Below are 26,833 nucleotides of genomic sequence, written 5' to 3'. Positions count from 1 at the left end.
TGCACTAGGATGTGACTATATCACACTAAACAGCAAATACTGTAAACACAAATTTATTCTGTTAGCTACTACATTAAATGCATAAGTGTTCTTTAACAGTCAGTTCAAACAAACTCTCTTTCTGGAACATGGCCTTATAAATAAACAAATTATTTTTAGTTTAGGTACTTTGAAAGAATAAATCTTCTATGCAGTCAAAATTATATTGCTTCAGTCTGATTAGACCTTTGTTTCATGTAACCAAAAACAGTTGTGTAATCCAGGCAAGAATCAGCAGTTCCTACCAGATGTCATTACTTAAGGCTAATATATCAGGTGAAAATAAGGAACATCAATAGGTGGAATTTTAAACATTCAGTTGACCATCAGGTTAAAGTCAAACAAGAAAAAACAATTATAGGCACAAATACTGTATAGGAAGACAGAAGTCACAAAAAGATGACAAAATCTGGAGGAATATGATTTTTTTCATACCTTTACCAAATACATAATTATAGTCTGGCAGCAATATGCCATAGCCCTGCATGCTACCATGACAGCGAGATGACATTACCACCTTCGGCTGCTTATTCACACTCCTTTACCAAAAGCTATTCTCTCTGATAAAGACCTGTTTAAATACATTAGCCTAAATATAGGCTAAGTAACAGCCAACACATAGCCTTTACCTAACTTAGTTTTGTCAAAATAATTCTGTACAGTTTAAATAGCATAATTTAATTCAGGTTTTCTCAAAACAGATCATCTTGACAGTGGCTACACATGCAGTTATGCTGCATGTTACAGTGGGGCTGTAATAAGGGTAGGGAAGGGCAGAAGCAAACAGCTGGGACCAAAACCTCTTAACTTGCCTTAACTGTAGCCAGAAGAGCACATCTGACCTAGTTTGACAGAAAAGCAGTTTGTGTCACCCCCAGCCAGCTCCCCACCTCTGTGATGAGGTTATCGCCCAGTTCCAACTTTCTGAGCCACACAACAACGAGAGCAATCGTCTGCCCAGGATAACAACGTCTAGTACTTCAGCAGCCAGGACCTAGAGAAGTAAATGCCACAGTACTGGAATTTCTTTCCCCATGCACCCAAAATAGCCTGTGCTTGATGCTCTTCTGCATTTCCAAATGTAAAAAAAAAAATTTTTTTTTTTTCAGAAGACTTCCAAAGAAAGAGTAAGCATCTGAAAAGGAATAGTCTTTTTCTGTTGTAGTTCTTTTTTGAGCCTATATAATCTCTCAAGTTTTTAATTACCTATTATATTATGCAACTATTATAAGGATTACACCAGGTTTGACTTCCTACAGTGTTGTGATTGATAGCGCGATCCAGACCAGCAGCAGGCTAGAACCAGTCCCTTACTGGTAGGTTTTCTCTGCAGTCTTAACTTGGTGAAGAAACATCCAGGCTGAGCTATCTCACATAAAACTAACACAACTCTCACATAAAACTAATACTAAAACAAACCCTTCCAGACTATATTCAGGTTATTTATTTTAGGTGGAGACACACTCATTCATGTTAACATCTACTGTGTCTTCTCATTCATGACAATGCCTGCCAATGTGCTTAGCATAGCAGTAAACTACGTGGCTGTGGGGCTCCGTTTCCCCTGTGAAACCAGACAAAGAGTCGCTTATCTCACCATGCACAAAATGAGCTGTGGCACAGCATCGCGAGACCTGCAACAGTAGGGTGGTTCAGTCTGCATCTGAACCGAAAAATCCAGGAGACTCAAACCAAGCAGTAGACAGCTTTGGACCATGTCCGTGACTCAGCTCAGACTGTTAGCTCAGGTATCAAGCACCACTCACTGCAAACTGGTGGGAAGAAGTTTAAGGGCAAAGCCCAAGTCAAATATCCAAAGAGACTCAGCTACTGGTATTTGCTTACCTCTGCCTGGGAAAAAGTGTCTACAACAGCACTTTTAAAAAGTACAACACATCCGCTCCCTACAGCTTAGTCATCTCTTCCTACCCTCTTTCTATACATTTACTCCTAGGCTAGGTTGTAAGCTCTTTTGATCCTGTGAACGCTGGATTTCATTCTATGGTCAGTACAAAAAAAGAGGGTGAAAAACCAAGCAAAGTTTTCTTAACGCCTTCCTGACTTGGTCAGTATCTATGTCTGTAAATTCTGATTTTATACCTTTACCAAATACATAATTATAGTCTGGCAGCAATATGCCATAGCCCTGCATGCTACCATGACAGCGAGATGACATTACCACCTTCGGCTGCTTATTCACACTCCTTTACCAAAAGCTATTCTCTCTGATAAAGACCTGTTTAAATACATTAGCCTAAATATAGGCTAAGTAACAGCCAACACATAGCCTTTACCTAACTTAGTTTTGTCAAAATAATTCTGTACAGTTTAAATAGCATAATTTAATTCAGGTTTTCTCAAAACAGATCATCTTGACAGTGGCTACACATGCAGTTATGCTGCATGTTACAGTGGGGCTGTAATAAGGGTAGGGAAGGGCAGAAGCAAACAGCTGGGACCAAAACCTCTTAACTTGCCTTAACTGTAGCCAGAAGAGCACATCTGACCTAGTTTGACAGAAAAGCAGTTTGTGTCACCCCCAGCCAGCTCCCCACCTCTGTGATGAGGTTATCGCCCAGTTCCAACTTTCTGAGCCACACAACAACGAGAGCAATCGTCTGCCCAGGATAACAACGTCTAGTACTTCAGCAGCCAGGACCTAGAGAAGTAAATGCCACAGTACTGGAATTTCTTTCCCCATGCACCCAAAATAGCCTGTGCTTGATGCTCTTCTGCATTTCCAAATGTAAAAAAAAAAATTTTTTTTTTTTCAGAAGACTTCCAAAGAAAGAGTAAGCATCTGAAAAGGAATAGTCTTTTTCTGTTGTAGTTCTTTTTTGAGCCTATATAATCTCTCAAGTTTTTAATTACCTATTATATTATGCAACTATTATAAGGATTACACCAGGTTTGACTTCCTACAGTGTTGTGATTGATAGCGCGATCCAGACCAGCAGCAGGCTAGAACCAGTCCCTTACTGGTAGGTTTTCTCTGCAGTCTTAACTTGGTGAAGAAACATCCAGGCTGAGCTATCTCACATAAAACTAACACAACTCTCACATAAAACTAATACTAAAACAAACCCTTCCAGACTATATTCAGGTTATTTATTTTAGGTGGAGACACACTCATTCATGTTAACATCTACTGTGTCTTCTCATTCATGACAATGCCTGCCAATGTGCTTAGCATAGCAGTAAACTACGTGGCTGTGGGGCTCCGTTTCCCCTGTGAAACCAGACAAAGAGTCGCTTATCTCACCATGCACAAAATGAGCTGTGGCACAGCATCGCGAGACCTGCAACAGTAGGGTGGTTCAGTCTGCATCTGAACCGAAAAATCCAGGAGACTCAAACCAAGCAGTAGACAGCTTTGGACCATGTCCGTGACTCAGCTCAGACTGTTAGCTCAGGTATCAAGCACCACTCACTGCAAACTGGTGGGAAGAAGTTTAAGGGCAAAGCCCAAGTCAAATATCCAAAGAGACTCAGCTACTGGTATTTGCTTACCTCTGCCTGGGAAAAAGTGTCTACAACAGCACTTTTAAAAAGTACAACACATCCGCTCCCTACAGCTTAGTCATCTCTTCCTACCCTCTTTCTATACATTTACTCCTAGGCTAGGTTGTAAGCTCTTTTGATCCTGTGAACGCTGGATTTCATTCTATGGTCAGTAAGAGGGTGGAGGGTGAAAAACCAAGCAAAGTTTTCTTAACGCCTTCCTGACTTGGTCATGTCTGTAAACTGTAAATTCTGATTTTACAGAAAGACATGTTAATAAAATACTATTGGGGGGTGGGGGGGAGAGATATTAATACATTAGAAGAAAGTTAGCCACACAATGATTTATATTTTCTTACTGGAGAATTTATTTACAGGTAAGAAAAATAACAGTTACGTCAGATGTCATTATATGAAAACGATAAAGTAAATAAAAGTAAGCCAACCAAAGATGTTACAACCAGGATAAAGTAGGCTATTTTTCTCCTTGTAATATGTGCTTTTTGGAACTCTGGGAAAGATTATAAATCTTTTTTTTTGCAAAGTTTCATAGAAAATTTCATGTAATGATGTTTAATACAAAAAATAATACACCGATTTCATTTGGGTTCCTTTAATTAAGTCTTTTTCCCTGTTGCCTGCAATAACACAGGCAGAACAAAAATATATTTTGAAGTGGTTTATACTTTATTTTATTTCTTTGAAATATTCTTTATAAGTTCTTGATCAAGCATGTGTACTTTTGTAAAGACTTTAATTAACAGAAAAGGTAAAGTAAGCTCACATTGCAGTTACTGGAATTTTCATTTTCTCCCACACAACTGCGTACACAAAAACCCTACTAAGAAAAGTCTGAGAGAGTACAACTTTAAAAAGATCTATGCTGGATTGATATCGACTTTCCTCAGTGCATCTCTTGCTTTCCCTCCCAGGTAAGAAAGTAGTGAAGTAAGCGATGAGCAACAGCTGAAAGAGATGCTTTATTGCATCAGGTTTATGACAACCTGAAATCTATTCCTTTCCCCTATGAACTCAGACATAGTTTGGCATTGACATTATTTTGAACTCTTTCCATATGATTAAAAGCTGACAGGCTTTGAGGAGGGGCGTTGGACTAGACGTTCTCCAGAGGAACCTTCCAACCACAATGATTCTGAGGCTGGTTTAGAAACAACACTCTGCTAAATTTACATCTTTAAATACTTATTTTAGTAAAAGTATTTCTAGGTTTATTTTCTATTAAAAATTTAGTAATTCAACTGTTGTTCTTATTAAATGAAACTTGCAGCAGATCTTCATGCACACTAGACAACAGAATATTCCACTATGTTCACAAAGGCAATAAACATGCAAGGTCACTTCACACAGACTCTAACAAATCATCTCCTCTAGGCAGTTGTACAACCAACCTCTGTAAAAGCCTTGGCGAGAGCATTCGCTTATTTCAAATATAAACCAAACAAATTTGAAATACTCTTTAAATAAAATTTATGAGTAATTGCATTTTTATTGTAGGTTCTGTGTTTCTTAAAAGGGTCTAATACATTGCTGGCTGTACACAAAAACTGACATGCCCTCAAGGAGTATCTTTGAACTTAAAAGTCTGAAATGGTATAATCAAGGAAGACCCCCTTCCACAACAGACTGTATTTTCCTCCTGAGAACGTCAGGCATCTCAAAAGCACTGAAAAAGTTAGGTCTTGCTGGGTTTTTTGTTCTCTTAAAGTTTATTTTTACCTAAAATGAACTGGGAAATTAGTGATTGCAAATTAAGAGAAAAGAGAAATATTACTTTAAAACATCAACAACATTTCTCATGTTTCTTAACTTGAAATTCCTGCTCAAACTCATAAGCCCTAGTATCACAGCATCTTGAAGAAATTAATGCAAAACTCTACTGGATCTTTCAAGTTTAAGACCCTAACATCTACTATCAGCATCATTTCACTTACAAGAAATCTTGTGTATTTTAATACGATCCAGTGTCCTTATGGTGGGGAAATAAAAGCAACCAACACAATGCTTATCTTTGTAGTCCAAGAGACTTCTTCCTCTACCATCCAAATTGCAAGCATTCAGATTACAAGAAAGTAAAACATTATTAAAATGTACCATTTCTAGAAATTTGCTACATCAACGCTCCAACCTAAATTTTGCAGGGCTTTAATTTAAAGGACAATTATAATATTTGCAAGTAGGGATATTTTTTCATCATGAGTGTAAGTAACCAAGGAACATTTTAGTATTTTTTCCTGAAGAAAATATCAAAAAGAAGCTTGAAAATTATCCATAGGAAATAATGCATTTCTTTTTTAACCAACTACTGTGGTTTTGCACATTGATCAGACTTACTGTACTTTTTGCACACAAAGAATAAGTTGTTTGCATTGATTTTTACAATCTCTCCATCCAAATATTTCCAAATTAAATCCATTTCCTACTTCAGGCTTATTTTTGTGTTGCTACTTCATAGTTACTGGAGCTACAACTTTTGATCTAAAGGTAACATTAAACAATAAATGACAGAGGGAAACACTCAAAAGGCAAATCTTAACTGTATCCACAACAAGAATAGCAAAGGCTTTGTTGAACTTTTCCAGTTACCTGGGTTTCAGCACAGCTCATCTAAAACAGGAACCACTTCACTCTAAACTAAAATGTTTTTCTGTCTTCTAGAGCTGTTATCAATTCCAGTGTGGAAAACTTCGCAGATCTCTTTAAAACAAACATGGACTAAACATATGAATCACATAAACACCCATTATTCTTTAATACTGAGATTTAGTTCTTGTTTCTGCCAACTTTTGAAAAGATTTTACTTGGAATGAAACCTGAAAAGTCATGAAAATATTTTACTTAAATTTTCCTTAAATCCTACAATAAGCAACATTATGATGTTAATCTGCAAACCTCAGTAAAGCTGCCCTAGCAGAATGGCTAACCTGCCTCAAATACTTGTCAATAAAGACTCAGCTGGCACTTCTTCCTCAAAGTACTCAATAAAGCGCTGCCTTTGTTGTATAGAACTCCTATACAAAGGTATATGGCCATAGGGCTCTTTAGATACATATTCTACTGAGGCCAGGGTAGAAAAGCTATACTAGCTCAGGGCCACAAAGCACATTAATTCAAGTCTGGAATACAGTGGGGCTTCCTGGCCTCAGTACTCTCTGACATAACTCCTTTAAAAACTTGTTTTTTTCTTTTAGGCCACTTCCACCCTTGCAGTGCTGTCTCTTATAAAACCTGAAGACACAGTACAGACTTCATTGATACAGACAGTCCTGAAAACTAAAAGCAAGTTGTGTTACTTTTTAAATAGGTAATAATACACTCCAATGTATATTTCATATTATTTTAAAATACTAATGAATTTGTCACTTTTTAAGACAGCAAGGACAAATAGAAATCATTTTATGGTATTATTTTCTTTATAGAAAAACCTTAAAAGACAACGTCTAAGGTTTTAAATACAGTAACTTCTGCTGTACGTTCATATGTGCAAATGCTTGGCATATTGAATGTTAAGGTTGTACCTACACATATTCTTCTTCAATGAGGGAAAAACAACACTTCAAAGATGTGTGATAGGTAGTGTAAATACTGGGGCCGTGAATTTATTTATATGAATTCGCATTTGTACCAGCGGTTCACAAATCAAAGAACAGGCCAGTGCTGACCACCCTGAAAACACAGAACGGAAAGTAACTAGGATGTTTTTACTAACCATCTAAAATGAAAAATATGTCCATTACTTAGCTTGTTAAATGCTGACTGATGTTATAAAAAAATTACACCGAACTTGACAAAGTCAAGTAAGCAAGCTAAATAACCAAGCTATGCACTTCCAGCAGGTTCATCTGCTGCTTAAGGAAACTGTCTGTCAACGTGCCACGTAATAGAGATGGTTATGGCCCACCCAGAGTAACAAACAGCCCACAGATCTGATACTATACTACCTCTGTAATTAGTATTACCCTAATGATGTATGCTATGAACAAACATGCAACAGTTTGATTGAAGTTTGGTGTAGACACAACATTCGTCTTAGTTCATTTATTTTTGTTTCTTTTGCAAATATTCCAGATTAAACTAAGATCTAGTTTATAGCCTTTGTACCAGTCTATTTATACAGACTAATTTAATATAGATCACTTCATGGAGAGATAAACCCCAGTTTAGTTAAGAAAAATCTGTAAAGAAAGAAAAACAGCAAATGAAAGTGACTTTAAGGACACACGAGTTTCTTGAGATAACTAGGCCTTCAGAAGACAAATGAAAAATTGTAGTAGTAATACAGATGAACAGCTCTTTTACTGGAAGCATGCCCAAGGCTGAAGTAAAAGCTGTGTACAGGATTCCATGGATAAAAGGCAAATATTCTCCAAATCATTAAAATAAATGAGAATCTTTCACATTAGTGTTTCCTAACCTTAACTAGAGGGAAAAAAACAACCAACCAACCAAACAAAACAGTGTATTTCTGTTCCTGCCTACCAGAAAGTAAGCAAATAATTGAAAAGCTTTTGGATTTTCCCATTAAAAAGAACTTTCTCTCCACTCACTAACAGAAGAGAATGTCTGTATCACCAAAAGACTGCACACAAATCAGCTCTGTCCTCAGCTACAGCCTTTTTGTACTCCATCTTGAACTAGAATCCAGGTATGATGAACAGCACGATTCCTTGCCTCCTTAAAATTTTCATAACTTAAATGGTTAAATGATAGCCAAAGGAGACTCTTCATATTACATTCCCTCCAAAATCATCTTATGCATTACCAACAATCTATCTAGAACTGCAGGGATTTGGCCTCTGCTCCACTAACAAACAAATCCAGGTGCCTACAATCACACCATAAAGTCGACTTTCCCCAGGACATACACAGATGCTGGTACTGGTATGTAAATGGCTAGAGACAGAATGAAATGTTTCACTGATAAATAGAAAATTGAGTATTTCCAAAACAAGGTGCAAACCCTAGATGAGAAGAGAAGCCTGAAAAAGGTGTCCCAGTCACGAGACATCAAATAATTAAAAAAAAAAAATCTAATTAAAAAGATCCCTTGTAAACAAAATCTCTTTAACCTTCACTGGAATGAAAGGCCCTTATGATCTCCACATGCTACCATCATATTTATCACCAGTTCTAATTATAAACTGTACTGCAGAGACTTTTATTGGGTAACAAGTCTTATTTCACATCACCAGTAATCCTTACCATAGAAAAAAGCTGCTCTACTAGGAACCTCTTACAGTGAATTAGTTCAAGATTATTGTGACTACTATTTTTCTAAACAAAATGGCAAAGCATGCTCAGAAGGCATTCATGTATTTTGACCATCATAATCATCACTGAAATCGCATGCTTAACAATATTTAGAAAAAAGTTTAGTATTTTACCAAAAGAAATCGTTCTACCTTATATTTTATTGCTGTCACAAAGAAACAATTACCTTCCCATCACCATAAAGCTCACTCTTCCCCGCTGTAACAAAACACAACATCTGCCAGCATTAACTTTATTTCTAGCCATAAAAAGGGTGAGGACTTTCAGATGGTATTTTCCAATGTATTATGGATAAAATCCTCTTTCATAAAGAGTACTTCTTTCCCTCTGATTAGCCCTAGTATAGCACTACTCCTTCCTGAGTCTTGTAGAAGCTCTCTCATTTCCAAGCACACCTTGAACTTCCTCAAGAAGGTGTAACATTTCCCAGTCAGTGCCTTAAAACAATACAGCTGCAAAGCCTGCCCTAACTTTTTAGAGGCCATATTACTTCCTTTATAGATGATACATTAAATCTAAGATAAAAAAATAAAATGCAACTACTCATAAAAGATCTTTATTGCATGCAATAGAAAATATATTTTGTATTTTATTTTTTAAGGTAGCGTTTCTCTGTATATTAAATTAATAGAGCTGAACAAGATCAATAATTGAAAATATATTTTGTATTTTATTTTTTAAGGTAGCGTTTCTCTGTATATTAAATTAATAGAGCTTTGAACACGATGACAATAAATTTACGCAGAATTTTTATTTCAAGTGAGATATATACAAAAACTATGTAATATACATGTATGTTTAATTAAACAAACATTTTTAAAACAAGATGCTAGTATGCATTTTATTTAGAAGATCAGCACAAGAAGCGTAGTGTATGTTATCTGAAGTTAAAACGTTTAGTACTTAAAACAACTGAATCTATATGAACACTGATATGCCTTAATGTTCTGCTCAATTGGTTTGTTTCCCCTGCAATTAAAAAAATTGTCACTTGTTCCAAAGTTTGACACTCTGCTACGCTTACAGAATAAACCGACCTGAAGAGCCTACCTGTGATTATTTACTATGCATACATATTTCAGATCTGCTTTCTACTCATCAACCAGAAGAGTCTCCAATACATCTATAGTAGGAACAATCAGATACAAATAATCATCAGGCATTAGACATCTAAGCCATATGTCTCAAAAAATCATCGTAGCCAAAAGTAATACCCTTCGAGGGAAGTAATTTTGATTTCTCCAAATCATTTAAAGAGAAAGACAAAGACTCAAATGATTAAGGTCAGGAATAAAGAGATCATTACTCAATTTACCTTCCCGTGCTTCAGGTCTCAGCCACAATACAATGCTGAACTTAAGGCCAACGCCACATACCGGCGGGAACAATCCCCCGTTCACCTTCACAGAGGAAGAAGTTACCAAATTCCAGAGAGGCCACCACAGTTTAAAAAAAAAAAAATTAGATCTTTGGAAAGAATAGATGAACAAAAAATTTACCTGGCTTGGACTGATTCACTAACAACAGCTTTCTTGGTTTGTTAGGTAACAAAATCTTATTTCCAGGCCATCGCTGCGGTTGCCTTTCCAAGCCGACCCTGTGACAGACATTCCCTCCCCGAACCCTCCTGTGGCAGCACCTGCCCGAGGAGCCTGTGTCCAGTAAGTCCTGCGGTGCAGGGCTGCCAAAGTCCCATTTCTGTACTCTGAAGAGTATCAAAAGCCTGAGATCCAGAAGAGAAGACAAAGGACGGCTCATTAAGGACTAAAACTGCAGGTACAACAAATAGCATTATCAGAAAACAGATATACTTTCAAGAGTCCCCGGAACAGGGGGTGAGGGGAGGAAAGAGAGGAGGCATGGAGCCTGAGGGCCTGGCACCTTCTGCCACTGGGCAGAGCGCTTCACTTTCCTACACAAGTCCAGCTGGCAGATCTGATGCAGTTGAGTGACCACAGGCAGAGGTGGCTGAGGAATAGATGACTTCTTTTCTGTGTACCGTGCACGCATCAAGACACTTTTAAGTGAAATCTGCTGAGCAAGACTAGTGCCTAACCAGCTACTTTCGACTGTTTCCTGCTCTTTCGGCGGTCTATGAATTTACAAGATGCCATCGAGATGAATTACAGGCAAAGACAGTAACTGTAGCCTGGTGAATAGTTAATGTCTTCAGATGTAGACCACAGATCAATTCAAACTTTCTACTCTCCTCTTTAAGTATAAACATACTGCACAGAGCCTCATCCAGTCTTGCATATCATCAGCTCACTTCAATATAGGAATACTTTAAGTAAATGTTACAAAAAAAAAAAAACAAAAAACCAAAACCAAACCCAAAACCTAAAAATGCACATCTCCTCATGTCAGTAAAATATGACCCAAGGAACCTACATTTCCCACAGAAGAAAAGCATATTAAAAGCTACTACATTTTTCTGACAAGTTGTGCTTCTAAGTTTCAACTGCAATTCTCTTCTGCCCCTTCTTCTTGGATTCACTGACTTGTGTACTATATGAATAACTATGTATTTCTTCAAGACACAAATGTTACTCAGGAAGCCAAAACAGTCTGAACAGCAAATCTCACACTTACTTTCTCATCCTGTAACTTCCCTTACTGTGTTCTTAATTGAAGAATAAATGACAGTAATGAAATAAACTCCAGTGCTGCCTTACATTCCCAGAGCAGTGTGAATGTCAAAGTGCAGGAGAATTAGCGATGTTTTACCTACTGATGTACTTCGTAGGCACAAAACTGTTTAGACCTTCTTCAGTGCTGTAACTGCGGTCAGGGTAGTACGCATATATATAGCTTCTTAGAGGCAGAATCCCTGCATCTACTTTCATGTAAATATACTACTAACTGGAACTTCTATATAGTATCAGTGACTTGTAGCCTCAAGTTACCTCTTAACATTTGCTTTAGTAAAACTATACTAGGCTGAGCGGAAGTCTCATGTATACCAAGCTTTTCAAATTTGGAATCATTTGTGCAACTGTTTTCTGAGCCCGCTCCAACTTTCCGATGTCCTTTTTTGTGCGTGTGTGTGGACTCAGCATTCCAATAACGGTCTCACTGATGATTCACCTGTGCTTCACCTCCCTGCTCGTATTTCCCAGCATAACTTGGAAAAATATTTTTAGACGATCTAATGTGATTCCAGGTCCTTTTCAGCATCACTCCCTTACAGACTATGGTCCCATAATGCTAAACTTCTGAACATACACCTTTCGTGTTTAGATGTATGATTTGAATGCAAGAAAATATACTTGCCAAGCCATGCAGTTCAAATATGGAGAGTGGACTTGGCTTTACCACTACTTGTTTATCTGTCAACATTTGTCTTATGTGCAAATCCTGCAAGTTGTGACTAATGATTATTGCGTAAATCCATTCTGAGCTATGTACTTCTACTTCAGTGACTCTTCCTACACATACCTATTAACTTAGCGGTTTTGTGTGTGCGTTTAGAGGGAATGGTCACTGCCCAATTCTTTCTATAAACTAGTCAGATAATTTGAAGAAAAGTAAATCAGGTTTTCACCATTAGTTTACACTGCTCTTCTATGGACAAGCTCTCCTTATGCTCTTCTAATTCTCTATGAAGACTGGTTTAAATCAGGTTTCTTTTTTGTCATAATTGAAGTCAGGAGAAGATTAAACTTATTTTCTTATTTCCAGTAACAAAATATTTAAATGATGACAGCATACTGAAGGAGCAAAACCAGGGACTGTGACTTCTAATTACTACTCCCATTTTCTACCCTCTTAACTTTGAAGCTCTGCATCTATTCCGTGACATAGAGCAGAAATATGCATGAGCTGTGATTCTCCCTCTAGAACAGAGAAAACTAACTGACAGCCTCAAGGCTGAATCCAGCCCCGCAAGATGGCTGTACTTGGCTCCCACGATGGCCTAGAGCAAGACTGCACATCATGTACTGCGCTAAACAATTTGCTTAGCCCACAGGAAAGCAGGAAAGAAAGAAAAGGGAGTGAGGAGAAGGAGGGGACAGGAGGAACAAAAGACCGTGGGTGATGGCTGACGGGCTAAAAATGGAAGTGTAACCATTCCAGCACTTTCCTACCTTCCCGAGTTGCCTATATGGCGAGCAGTCAGCGCAGAGCAGAGCTGGAGCAGGCTGGGTCCTTCACAGGGTCTGCCCTGAACTGGGCTAAACCAGAGGAGGGATTGCTGCAGTGACTCTGACAACCACACCAGGCTCCAAGGTCCACGGGTCTTTTGTAACAGGCTTTTAAGAGGTAGCTTTGCTAGATCTACTAATTAGGGTAGACCAGGAATGAACCAGTGCCCTAAGAACCGCTACAAACAGAGGGAAGGCAGACAGCACCGTTCTTGCATGGGACCTACAATCTCTCCAAAGGGAGGTCACACTGCTGGAGCAAAGAGAGAGTCTGGATGTTCCTGGTCTGGGCACAAAGACCTCTTCTTCGCATCCACTATGTATTAAAGCAAGGGGGCTGAATTTGATTTTATAGGCTTTCCCTGAGCATGGGTGAAATTAAAATCAATGACGCTCATCTGCTTCTGCAGGAGCAGTCCCGAGTCCAGCAGGAACATACTAAATTGAAGTCAGAAAAACAACTGTGCCCGCGCCAGGCTCTCCAGCGCCTTCTATATATTATTAGGATTTCTCTTTTGTATCTTTCTCTCTCTGGACAACGGAGGGTTAAATATACAATCATCTTGATATATTCATCTGATCCATCAGCAGCTGGAAGGGGCAGGGGGGAGGGGAAGGTGGCCCATAACCATAGGGAATCAGCACTCCAGGCTGTAGAGGAATAAATCCATAGAAGGAAAATCGAAAATTACAAGTTAGAGAACTAAATTTATATCCCAGCACCACCCAAAAGGCATAATTTTTGTAACACTTCAAAGGACTTCCACAGTTATTTGCAATTACTGCTAAAAATAGCTACAAAACTTTTCAAACAGTCCTTAAAGCAGAGCGATGATGAAGAGCAGTCTTGTGAGGAACAAATGTAACAGTGAGCAAGTTCCCAATCTCTCCACGGCTGACAGACGTCTTTGTGACCCTCTGAGACCAAGATACAATTTCTTCCTGCGTGAGTTTTTCTGTCTAGAGAACAGCAATAGTAAGACCTTCTTTCGCAAATATGAGTACATTTGAACATTTATAAAATGCTTTTAAAAAATTGATTTGAAATACCTACACAGAAACAGGATTGTGGATTTTTCAGCGTACTCTTGCAAAAAAAGTCACAAAGCAATGCTAAGATACCGGAATCGAAGTATATGCATTGATTCTCTTTCTTCTGTACATGGACAATATTTACTAAAATTAGCTGGCCTTTATGATTTTTTTTTTCATTTTTGGAAAATATTGTGACTATTTTTTGTTTAAAAACCTAATTACTTCAGTTAGCTTTTTAAAATGAAGTAATTTGCAATTCCTACCATTACACCTTTTATTAACATCAAAGGACTGGTTCAGCCCATTAGTAGTGAAAAAGCTACATATCAAGGTGATTTTGATTATTTTTATTTAACTAGCTAATTCTGTGATGGCAGTTTTGACTATTTCATTGTCTGCTTCTTCAATAATTATTAATATACATCTAGTACATGTTACTTTACAAGGAAATTCTGCTATCTTATCAAGCATCTTGCCAAAAATGCTGCTTGATGCCTATTTATGAAAGGACAGTCCTTTCCACTGTATTTTAATTTATGTTTATTCAGAAAGTGGTACCTAGGTAAGTTTTCAGATATTTTGAAGAAATTTTGACCGGTTAATAAACCAAACCCATAGTTATTAGAAAGAGCAGTCCAGAAGACGACACAGTTTTATAAAACATCTTAGTAAAGTCACACTATCAGTGGAGCCTTTCCTGTTTTAAAACCTCGCCACAGACTACACCAAAGAACTAATTCCACTAATAAAACTGGAGCCAAACAAATTATCTTCAGATAAAGATGTCTACGAGAGAGACTTGCTAGTGTCTGATGAAAAATTTAAGAGCAGCATGGTATTCAAGGAATCTGCTTAATTATTGCCATCTTACTTTTGTGGCATTTTTAGTCTACATATTCTGTATATTTTAAAGTGAAAAAAATTATTCATTTTTCTGACATCAGAGAAAAACCTGTAGGTTTTTACTAAATACTCTATCTATACTATGATTGTTGAGTAAGGATAAGGCATTGAGCTGAATACCAGACTTTTAACACTAAGTTTCTGCCAGTAAAGCGTTTACTAATAGGAATTGAGGAACAAAAGCAACCAAGAATGCCTTTGCATCTGGAAATGGTTACAGAAACAAAAATGGTAACTGTGTATAAAGTAGCACAGTCACATACCCCTAATATTTTTTTATTTTTCTTTTAAGTACATGGGTTAGAAAAAGCGCTTGACACTTTTGCCTTTTTTTTGGGTTAATTGGAATATTTTAAAGTTGTAAATTAATAAAAAAATAATTTTAGTGGGTTTTTTCCACTTTATTATGAACTTTTGGAACTGAATTATAGCAGGCATATAGGTAAAATATTAAATTTCAGCCAAGCCAGCTCTAGCATACAGCTCCCCTCCAATCACTTCTGATAGCATAGAAGCACAAAGAAGCCCGGTTTAGAGAGTCCACATGTGTTTAATCTTTGATTAATTGAACAAAAACTAAGCGCCTCCAGACATATTTCTTTTAATCACAGGAAAGATATCTTTTCAGTTGCTTTGCTAGTAGGAAAGAGTCAGCAGATGTCTGTCTGGTCTAAAGGGAGTTTCTCTTTCTCTGGAGAAAACAATTTAAATAGGAGAGGAACAGCCATATGCTGACTATGCACTGCTTAACAGATGACGTAGAGAAGCATCTACTACCGCAGGGAGTGGAACAGGGCAGTTTTCAAATTAAATTTCTTTCAAATTCAAAGCAATCAGATGAAATCAATTTACATACAGGATGCAAGTTAAGTCAGACAGTTCTCATCAAAACAGCTCACAGACACAAAGATGCAAATCTATCTTTGTCAGCAGTATGATTTTAAGAAAGGTTTTAACGTGATGACAGTAAAAAGAAAAAAAAAATCTTCCCAATTTTAAATACAGCTGATACTTTTGTTTTCTGGGGAATGATGATTCAAAATAATAATAATAATAAAATATTTCATCGATATGAAGTATTTGCCAAAGGCTCTAAATTCATACAGAAAAGAGTATTGGCACAATGCAAATTTATCTCCAAATTTAGCTCAGGAGCAAGACTTTCAGTACTTCAGGAAAACATGTTTTAAAATGTAGGACTGGGGAAAAAAGCATCAGAAAAACTAATGCATGAGGACTACTAGTCAGCATTATTTTTGTCTGACGTTATTCTTTTGCCTATAGGCCTATGTCCTATATTATCATGTAGGAAATGTAAACACTAATAAAAATAGGAATGATCTCCTTCGCTTCATCTAGTTCTACCAAGATGTTGGGGGGGGGGGGGATCAGAGTTTAAAACAGAAACTGGGGGGTCAAAAAAAAATATACTAGACATCTGTTAGTTGAAAACCACGTATAAAAACTCCCTTGGACCAAAGGAAGCTCACCAACCAGAAAAAAAGAGGAGACAGCCAATGGTCCAAATTAATTGATAACTTCCACCAAAGAGACCCCTCTGAACTCCGCTTGAGGATCCATCTTTCACAGTCCACAGGGCATACAGGCTTGAGACACAGCATGTCACCTAACACCGTGGGAAGGAGATTATGCAGCAGAGACTGAAAACAGACTGTTGTATCAAAACCTCCGTTTCCTTCTTCATATAATTAGGATGCCTGCCTTTATTGGCATTTCTAGTTGATGTTAACAGTCTGAATTGTCTTCCACAGGCTTCTGAACAGCAAAACTAAGGAGAGCTCTGGTATCAATTCACTATACTGGTCAGATTTGGGAAAATGACTTGCACGTTTATCTCAGGTTCATGCTTGGAAAGGAAGAGCCCTTTAAACCTGAAATTTTAATTATACATTCCCCCCCCCCCCCCCGAAACTAATGACCGATCAGTCTAAATCTGCAAGGCATAGCTTCTACCCTGTTCTAAGAATCAACTTCTCCAGTTTTGGTTTGAGGTTTCAGATAGTCTTTTACCCATCAGAGTCACCATCCCATAGAAAGACTTCCACCACATTTTTTGATTTATGAATTTTCTGAGCTGCATTTCAATTTCTGGCAAGACTACAAAACACATAATTTGTTTGATGTTGATCATCCATCCCAGCATGGTCACCGTAACATCCTAAATTACTCATCAGTTTAAGAATAATCAGCATAGTCACAGTATCATAACCGATCAAGAACTCTGTTAGCTGAAGGCAACCTAAATTCCTCTGTTCCACAGTTTCTGTGAAGACACAAAGACGTAAGAACAGCTTTCTTGGGTCAGACAAAGTGCTCATCCAGCCTACTATTTTGCCCTGACCTTGGCAGGAGTAGATAATTGCATTGAATAGGAATCTTAAATTTAGGTGCTCTGTTTTCACAGTTATTTGAAGTCTCATGTTGTTAGCTGAAGGCAACCTAAATTCCTCTGTTCCACAGTTTCTGTGAAGACACAAAGACGTAAGAACAGCTTTCTTGGGTCAGACAAAGTGCTCATCCAGCCTACTATTTTGCCCTGACCTTGGCAGGAGTAGATAATTGCATTGAATAGGAATCTTAAATTTAGGTGCTCTGTTTTCACAGTTATTTGAAGTCTCATATGCATCAGCACCTAGAAAAATCTTTCATTTGTTTTATTGGTGTCATTGTTATCCACTAACAATACCACTGACCTGTGAACTGTCTTGAGTACAGAATTAACTATAATACTTAAATACGTTGACATACATCCTCAATAGGAGTCCTCTTAGTCTGCTTCCAAAATATATTTAATCTTAGCATTTCATACCTAACATGAAAGATATAAACAGTATGGGCTTCCAATCCTCTCCATGGAACAACCAAAATCCTAAAACAATAATCCTACAACTGTAGACTATATAACCTTCAGATCTTTAAAAATTACTCTTACATATTCCCAAATAAATACAAGTTGTATTTTAGATAATACACATACAATTTTCCTTTAAGAATAGGCTTAGCCATAACTCCAAAATTAAGTTCTACCATACCAAAGAACTGTGTCAGTTTGGATACGTATTTAAGTTACAGCATTTCCAGTCAAGCTTTGGCATTTTGGTTTTCTGTTGTTTTTTTATGTTTTTTAAATCTGTACGTCATTTTATTCCCCAATGCATAAATTAACCTTGTAACCCTCTCTACAGGGTAAACATCCAATAACTCTGATAAGGCACATTTCTTTTTTTCTTTTTTTTTTTTATTTTATTTTATGAGTACAAGCAAGACTGAATCATCAAAACTTCACCAAACAATACTAAAAAAGTAACTCTTTTTTGTCTCCCCCACTGCCCCTGCAAGGGTGGACATTTGCCTGAAGAAACCTAGCCTTTGAACAAAAGGAGAAATGAGAAACTCAAAAAAAGAAAGACCTTTTGTGATACCTTAAAACTAACTGCACGCTTGAAACAAAAAATCATCCACAACTTTTATGAGACTTTGCCAAATAGAACCATAACCAACATAAACAGCACATGTTTTCCATACACAGGCTTTCACTGTATCTTGCTGCAAAGTACTGCATATAGCATGCGAGTGCAGCAAATCAGCTCTTTCTGGTAGAAGCCTCTGTACCAGAGAGTACTCTGAAAACCTATCACCCACCATCAGCAGCCTACAAACTGAGGGGAGACTCTCTTCCCAAAGAAGTTACTGTGGCACGTTCACAGTTGCTGACAAAGTTCAGAAAGAAGCTCCAGAACCTATGGTGGAGGTAAAAAGGAAAAAAGACCTGCTTTTGACTTGGCATGAATCCATATTCCTCCAAGGGAGTCCCCAGGTGACTAACTAAATCTGAGCTATCATCACTGTAGGAGTGTTTGTTTCAGATCCCATGTAACATTTGATCTAAGCAACTCAGATGGAGGCAAGGCCCTTAAAGCTAAAGGAGTCTTAATCTACGTGCACTTGGTACACAGAAATTATTTCCATCATTGCTGGAATGGAAACAATTGTAAATATATTAATACTTCTAGAAGAACTGTAGTCTGAGTTACTGTATATAGTCGAAGTATTGATAACTAAGTACGATTTCTTCTCGTACGTTTATCAAGCAGTAATGGAAGCTGTAGTGTGCACCATAGCATACGTCCACTGCAAGGAGGATGCAGAGCAAACTAAATGATTGTGAGTTAAAATTGAGTTAATAAATCTTCTAGTGAAGTGGTGGTACGGATCACGGCTCTCATAGCAATGTTCCACCACCAAGTGAGGGGGGCTGCCCTCCCCAGGACAAAGAGAGAAAAGATCATACTAGAAGTTGACAGTATTTTTCCCCGGTCTGGTGAAGTATGAATGGTAAACAGCACGCAAATGAATCAAGTCATTTTAGCACTGCTTTTAAGAACAAAATTCTTAAAGTTTTGTTATTACGGAATGTGAAAATATAGTGAATGAGGTAGCTGTTGGAAGCACAGAAAATGTACCTGCATTATGCAATACATACCACTGTTAAGCACAGTCACTTAGAGAGATCTGTTGATCATGACAGCAAACAAACAGAACTGTTCTTCTGAGGTTCACCCAACGTTGAAGTTACACAGCCTGGTAGGATGATATTTAGTTCCTCTCTTCAATGAAGAAAGGAGCTGATGGTTTGGTTAAAAAGGGCCTATTTTTCTCTGAGGCCATGGGTATCTCAACCCGTGGAAATTATGAAAAGCGTCCAAAATGTTTTGTTCATTGTCATGCAACTGAGAAAGGGAGTAACCTGTTGTTTGCCTGATTATTTTAAAACACCAGTGATTGCACATTAGGTATAATTTAAAACACAGAACATTTATAAAAATTAAGTGGTTTGAATTTTGACAATATTGCATAGCTTGCAGGTAATAATACAAACATTAACTCAGGGAGATCCCATCTTGCCTAAAATTAATGGAAAGTGAGAAAGAATTTTGCAGCTAATTGAACAGCTCGTATTCTGCATAACACAGGAAAATGAAGTACAGGAAAGTCATCACTGATCTTTAGATTCTGTAGCAACCTTTTCTTCATCTACCAAAGGAGTTTCAGAACAACAAGGGATATTTCATTTTACCAATGAAAATTAACGCTGCTGCTGCTGAAACCATCCTCTCCACAGGATGGTTAACTCTGCTTCTTGTAATTCAAAGGAACAAGTGTTTTTAACCATAAGACACCTACACTGACTCTATGCCATTTTTATTCCTTTTAAATCATTTTAAAACTGCAACAACACATTTTTAGAACTCAAACAGTCATTGAATGTGTACTGACGATTATGTTACAATGATGACAAAGCTACATATGGAAGAATCATGCCGAATTCCCTGGTAATAAATTATCTCTTCTCTAACAACTCATTAAGACACGGCAAGGGATGAGGTGAGAGAAAAGAATATAGTCTGAGTCAGTGGGAAACTTCAGATTTCATACCTTGATTTCATCAGATAAAACCATGTCATGGTTTACCCTCAGTCGGCAACTGAGCACCACACAGCCGCTCACTCACACACACACACACCCCCCCCAGCTGGGGTGGGGGAGAGAATTGGAAGAGTAGAAGTGAGAAAAACTCGTGGGTTGAGATAAAAAACAGTTTAATAATTAAAATAAGATGATGATGATGCTAATAATAATAATATACAAAGCAAGTGATGCACAATGCAATTGCTCCCCCCCCGCCAACCGATGCCCAGCCAGTCCCTGAGCAGCGGCCCCCCCGGCCAGCTTTCCCCAGTGTATGTACTGAGCATGACGTCACATGGTATGGAATGTCCCTTTGGCCAGTTTGGCTGTGCCCCCTCCCAGCTTCTTGTGCACCTCCAGCCTTCTCGGTCGGCAGAGCATGGGAAGCTGAAAAGTCCTTGACCAGTGTAAGCACTGCTTAGCAACAACTAAAACATCGGTGTGTTATCAACATTGTTCTCCTCCTAAATCCAACACACAGCACTGTACCAGCTACTAGGAAGGAAATTAACTCTATCCCTGCCGAAACCAGGACAAACCATCTTAAAGTAATTCAGCCACCTTCTCTGAAGCTTGACATGGGCCGTGTGTGTATTGCTTGCACAAAGGTAAGTTCTGCTCATAAAGAACATGAAAATAGAGACTCAACACATTGGCTTCACATGTCGGGACAGTCCAATTTGAAGACAATCTAGAATTATGTCTTATTTCTACCCAGCAGAGGAGATCACCCTAGCAGTTTTTGTTTTCATTTGGAATCTCCTGAAATATTTTTTTCTCTTTGCACCATGCTATGAGTTCAGACTGAAATTCTTTAAATGTGTCACTATTTCATTTTTCAACCATGCTATAGGACAGTCATGGAAGACCAATGTTACTAACCCTGAACTAGGAATATAATAGTAATAATATGATTCAACCTGAGTACCGTAAGAGCTGTAATATTTAAGCATTTCCATTTGCTGCACTGCTGGATTTCTGTGCAGCCTCACTTCCCTATCTCCTTTTTTGTTTGGTGATTCATATTAGAATTCAAAGAAGGTGCACAGAGTAGAAATATTTATATAAAATATGAGCATAAACCCTTGCTGTTTTGTAAGAGAGGTTTAATGGGACAAAAATTCCTTATCTTTCAACCTACTTTGACCCTTTTTATAGGTAAAAGTAAACACAACTGAATAAGCGTTCTTTAAAATGTGGGAGGTTTGTAAAGCATCTGCTATTCTCATTAGGTCTAACTCAATATGTGACAACATCGTCTTCATTTAATGAAAAAAAAATAGAAAGAAGGAAGTACAAGGCTCACTTCCCAAACTTTTATGGACGCAACACTACTATGCTTAACAGAGAGAGAGTTACCCCCAGTTACTAGAGAGTTGGTTAGTAAAGGAAACAGAGTATCAAAAGAGTAAAAATAAGGCTCTATGCATCTTTAAAAATTAGGTGGGGGACTTAAAGGACTACATTCAAGCTCTCAACGTTCTTCAACTGACTGTAATGGCAGAGGAAAGTAACACACAAACTTGTTTAAGTAGCTAAAATAATTGTCCTAGCTTTCCTCAAGCAGAGATAACTACATTTTAAAAAGTAGCACATTTGCATGTAACTTTGACCTCATTGCAAAGAAATTTCTCCTAAATGACATTACATCTTCTGCTAAGATATGCTTCAGAGGCAGTTTATAGTAATCCAGGCTTTCAATGCTTGTTACAGCTGCACAGTAAAAGTCAAGGTAAACCTACCATTGATAAATGGTAGGTTTTAAGAAGCATTAGCAACAGCGCTACTATTAAGCCTCCTACGCCTCAAGCAACTTTTGTTAATGCCATTGCTTGTGGTAAGCAATGGTATAGCTTCACTAAATTTTTGTATGTACTTAGGAGCTTAATGAGATTCTTGTAAAATTGAGATTCATCTTCATTATATATGCATATAAGAATTCGAATTAAGTCACTTGTTTATCAGCAAGATATGAACAGATCAGGTAACAAAACTGCAAATCTGTTCATTAATTTCAGCTTGGCTTAAAATATTGATGCTGTACAATGGCAGTTAGCAGAGCATGTTTGCTAACATATCACCATACAGACTGAACATATGATGAAAACAATACACAAAGAAATATGACTTCTCATTGTGAGAAGGATATTACTGTTTTAGAACCCCTGAGTAGACAGAGCTGTTAATTCATTTTTCATATCAGTTCTGTGCAATGGAAGGTTTTTTGTTTGTTTTTAAAGTCACAACATGGCAAGTCTAACTGGGACGTTCCTGGGATCTAATGTATTTGGAGTATTATCTATTGTAAATTGAAAACAAATGTGAGCAAACTTTTATACACAACAACTTACTTACTGTAAGATGCTCTGTTACTGAGGTTAGAGGTAACATGCTTTTGTATGTACTTTACAAATACTTTTGTATTTGTACAAGAGCATGGCTCTTGAGAAGCAAATCCATGTATCAATGGAAAACACAAATGTTGTGGTAAGAGTCACCTAGAACTTTCACAGCAAATGTGAAAGAAGTTCACAGAGAAACTTGATTTAAAATAAAGATTCACAAAGCCACTGACCGGCAAACACAACCAAATTCATTTGCATTTGATTTTTCTTAACATCCTCAAAAACTTTAGAGGAAGAAAGATGACTCTTGACATGGGTAGTTTTCTACATAATGCTACATAACAGACACTCACAAGATCCGGAGATAAAATTTTCCTCAAAAAGGAGTAACTGGAGGAAAACAAAAGAAAAAAATTAAACACTGAATCAAACTATCACACACCAATAACTGAATTAGGTCTTGATCAGGTGCATCCATTCACCAGACAATCCTAAGAGATTCAAGCATATGAAGCAGCTGCAGCCACCTTCCAGTCTGCTAATGGGTAACTTTCCACTTTTCCAAAACTGCTTCTACTTCTCTACCATCAAAAACGACTTTTGTTTTCCAACTGTTTATGTGATAGCCTAAACAGTCTCCAGCCCTTACTCTGACGATCAAGCATGCTTCCATTTTGTGCTCCCACCTGTAAAACCTGACATTTATAGAGAGAATTACCCAGTTTCGTTTTGACAGGGACATGCCCTTTTTCACGTTCTTTAGGACCTTTCACCACTGGAGAATGTGTCACTGGTAGGCAGTAATCCGAAACCAGTTACATTCCTCAAAAACAAAACACAGAGCTAATTTGAGTAGGTCTCCAGTGATCAAAAGGCTGAGTTCAGGAAGTCAAGAAGAGGGAGGCAAATGGACTTGTAGCAGCCTAAGTCTGAAGAATGGAGGGAGGAGGGAGGCAAATGGACTTGTAGCAGCCTAAGTCTGAAGACAGGCTGGGGGCTGGGAGTTGTTTTTTTTCTTTCATACTTTTTCTTGGTCCCAAACTTTAGATTATCTCATCGCATACTCTTTCTGGGCTACCCTACTGAAACTTCATTCTACCGCAAATTAAGTTTGAATGCATACAGCGAGTCTCCATTTCAGAAATTTTGTGAGAAAAACGTTTCAAATAAAGATGAAACCAGTCAACTACATACACAAAAAAAGCCCCAATTAAACAGGAGTTACATCTCTTATTTAATTGACTTGTAATTCAGCTGTCTGTTGGGTTCCTATTTATGCAAATATATAGCCTTCCCATTTACAAAGATCTTACAGATCTAAATTACACAGAAAATGTCATGTAATATTAAATTACAAAGCTACTTTGCACAGGGCTGTGTAGCTTAGAATAGTTTTACTAGTCTCTAAAGTGTCTAAGATATTTTAATTCTTGAAATATCAAGTGGCTAGCTATTTGATTAGAGAAAGTTACAGTCCCTGCAACATAATCAAACAGAATGGAGTCTGTGGGGGTTCAAGTACTCGTTTGGTATATTTAAGAAAGATATCACCTCTTTACCAGCAAGAAGTATCACCTTGTTTTTAATGTTTCTTTGGGCATAAGGATGGGTCATGGTTTCAAGGAAATAACCACAGAAACTGCAGGAAATACAGCTGGATTTTTTTTTTTAAATCTCTCTCTCTCTCTCAAAAATAACATTATGGAGAAGATATAACAAACCCCCAACGCCATGAGTAGACCCAGGGGATCTTCAAACATTTTGGAAGGGCCACAAGAGGCTGAGATTGAATAAGAGACTGACTTAATTCAATTTGCTGATAATAAATGGTATTTAGATTTTGTTTAACGGTATTCATTGAGGACTACACTATCATGACTGAGATACACATCAGTGGAAGAAAATGTAGCATCCTCTGGATTAAATGAGATGCACACCTCAGCCAAGTCACCAAATAAAGGTTGATGAACAGAAAGGAACAAAAGCAGAGGGAAATTCTCTCCGCAATTTCATGATTTATGATTTTAGTCTCTCCCCCATTGTGGCTATCACATCTAAAGCTGTTTTTGAAGTTCTTAAAATACACACGTATTTAAGAAGATGAAACAGCTTTTTATATATTGCACTTCTGATATTTTTGTAGATTTGAAATCCCTCTACGTTTCCTTCTTTGCAATTGTGGAATCTATGCACAGTGTACTTAAGGAACATGTCCACCTTATTACATAGACAACAAATTCTTTGTGGACTACCTCAACGATGAGCACTGGAACTGCTTAAAAAAGTTATCTGCATGAAGGAATAACAGACATGAAAATTTATTTTTAGTATTAACCCGAATCTGAAGTCAAATCTACACTTCCATTGAACGCTGAAGGAACATCATCTAATTGAAGTTTTTACTATAAGAGGTGATAGAAAATGTTGTGATAAATTCCCTATCACATTATGAAACAAAGTGGTGCAGACAGGAGCTGCTTCTTCCAGCAGGAGCTAGCAGTTACAGCACAAAAAAAGCTTCTGCTTTCTATGCTTCACAGAAGTTTTTTAGTTAAACTTGCAGCGTCAAAGCATATAACCAAATGAGTACTCTAAATTACCTTCTGTACTTTGTAAATGAAAACCAAATAAAGGCAATTTTACTCTGTAAACATACAAATATTAAACTATAACATAAGGATTTATTAAACAGCAATTGTATATGACTACATGTATACAAATGAAAATGCTGTGGTGCTCAAGACAGGTGTACTGAGAAGCTAATCAAACAGTTCGCTGATTTGCAGCAATCCACCGTGAGTGTAGCTACAGTTTATAATGATGATAGCGTTGCAGCTGTAATGCATAGATTTTGAATTTAATGCAAATTTATTCCACCAGCCTTCAACTCTTTCCTTGTTGCTCATGTCTTCTGTACTATTTAAAGTGGTTTGGTGCTTTTGCACTGTCACATCACTAGCTTTTCTATTAAAAGCATAACCTTTTCTGTTAAAATTCTTTGTCTATAATCTGCTGGTATACAGTTAAAACTGTATACCATTGTACCTCCAAATCTTATTTCCAAATATAGATTGTGATTTTTTTCCCCTTACAGCATTGTTGGTGTTTATTTTCTGACACTAGCCCTCGATATGAGAGTAATTTTGAGCTGGATTAACAATTTAATGCTATACTATTGTTAGGTGGTGTACATTTGAACCCCTTTAAGAAGATTCTCATCTTTTATTTTTTTGTCTTGAGTGTTGGCAGAGGCTCTTAAAAAAAATTTGTGGCGATATCAGTATTTTGCATTCAGACCTTGTCAGTTAGACTCTCTACTGTAATCACATGAAGATGACTTGAGGCAGGGGGGACAAACATATTTAGCAACTATATACCAGTTGAACTGGTACATGCTGCAGTGTACCAACCACTGAGGTCTACCTCATGTTTCTGGGTTCTGATCAAAAATTGTGGAAGACACAGAAACGCTACATGCATTTCAAACATTACTTCATGGTACATCACAAACCGAAAGAACGTGAAATAAGCACAGCTGTCCATGCTGCCTTGCTGCATGGACAGAACATTAAAACTTATTTTAAGACTCAACGAGCAGTGCTATAAAGTAAACAACAGCAATTAGATAAAAATCAAAATCTCTTAAACCTCAATGCCCACTCAAAATTACACATACAAGATACTGGATATAACATTTGGGAGTAACCAATCAACAGATAATTTAAACAGGTTATACATTTACTGGATAAGCATACTTCCAGTTAGCCAGACACTAATTAATTTTATCACTAAAAGTGGTAACAAGGAAACAGCATGATCATAGATCTTAATCATGTGCATTTACTGTATTATATGATGCTCAAGATCCTTCTGATATAAGAACTATGAAAGTCCTTGGGATTTTCTGTGACTGTGAGCAAGACTAGGCAAAGGGCTCAAGTAAATGCACAAATTTATAGTCTATTTCCTTTGCCTGCTGTGAGAGTTATGAAAATCCAGCCCTTCTTCTAAATTTATACACCAACAGCATTTATGTAACTTGTCTAAAAGTTAGGAGTTTCATCAGAGCTAGTTAACAACATTAAT

General features: G+C 37.4%; 1 protein-coding gene across 1 annotated transcript in view; it reads right to left on the bottom strand.

The window, feature by feature from the left end:
- ROBO1 (roundabout guidance receptor 1) overlaps positions 1 to 26,833 on the bottom strand; it is a 689,994-nt gene that overhangs the window by 269,058 nt on the left and 394,103 nt on the right. The window lies entirely within an intron of this gene.

The sequence above is a fragment of the Aptenodytes forsteri genome, unplaced genomic scaffold (assembly GCF_000699145.1).
Source record: "Aptenodytes forsteri isolate BGI_AS27 unplaced genomic scaffold, ASM69914v1 Scaffold207, whole genome shotgun sequence".
NCBI lineage: Eukaryota > Metazoa > Chordata > Aves > Sphenisciformes > Spheniscidae > Aptenodytes > Aptenodytes forsteri.
Note: the sequence above shows the minus strand (reverse complement) of the source record. Positions and strands in the feature narration are given on the sequence as shown.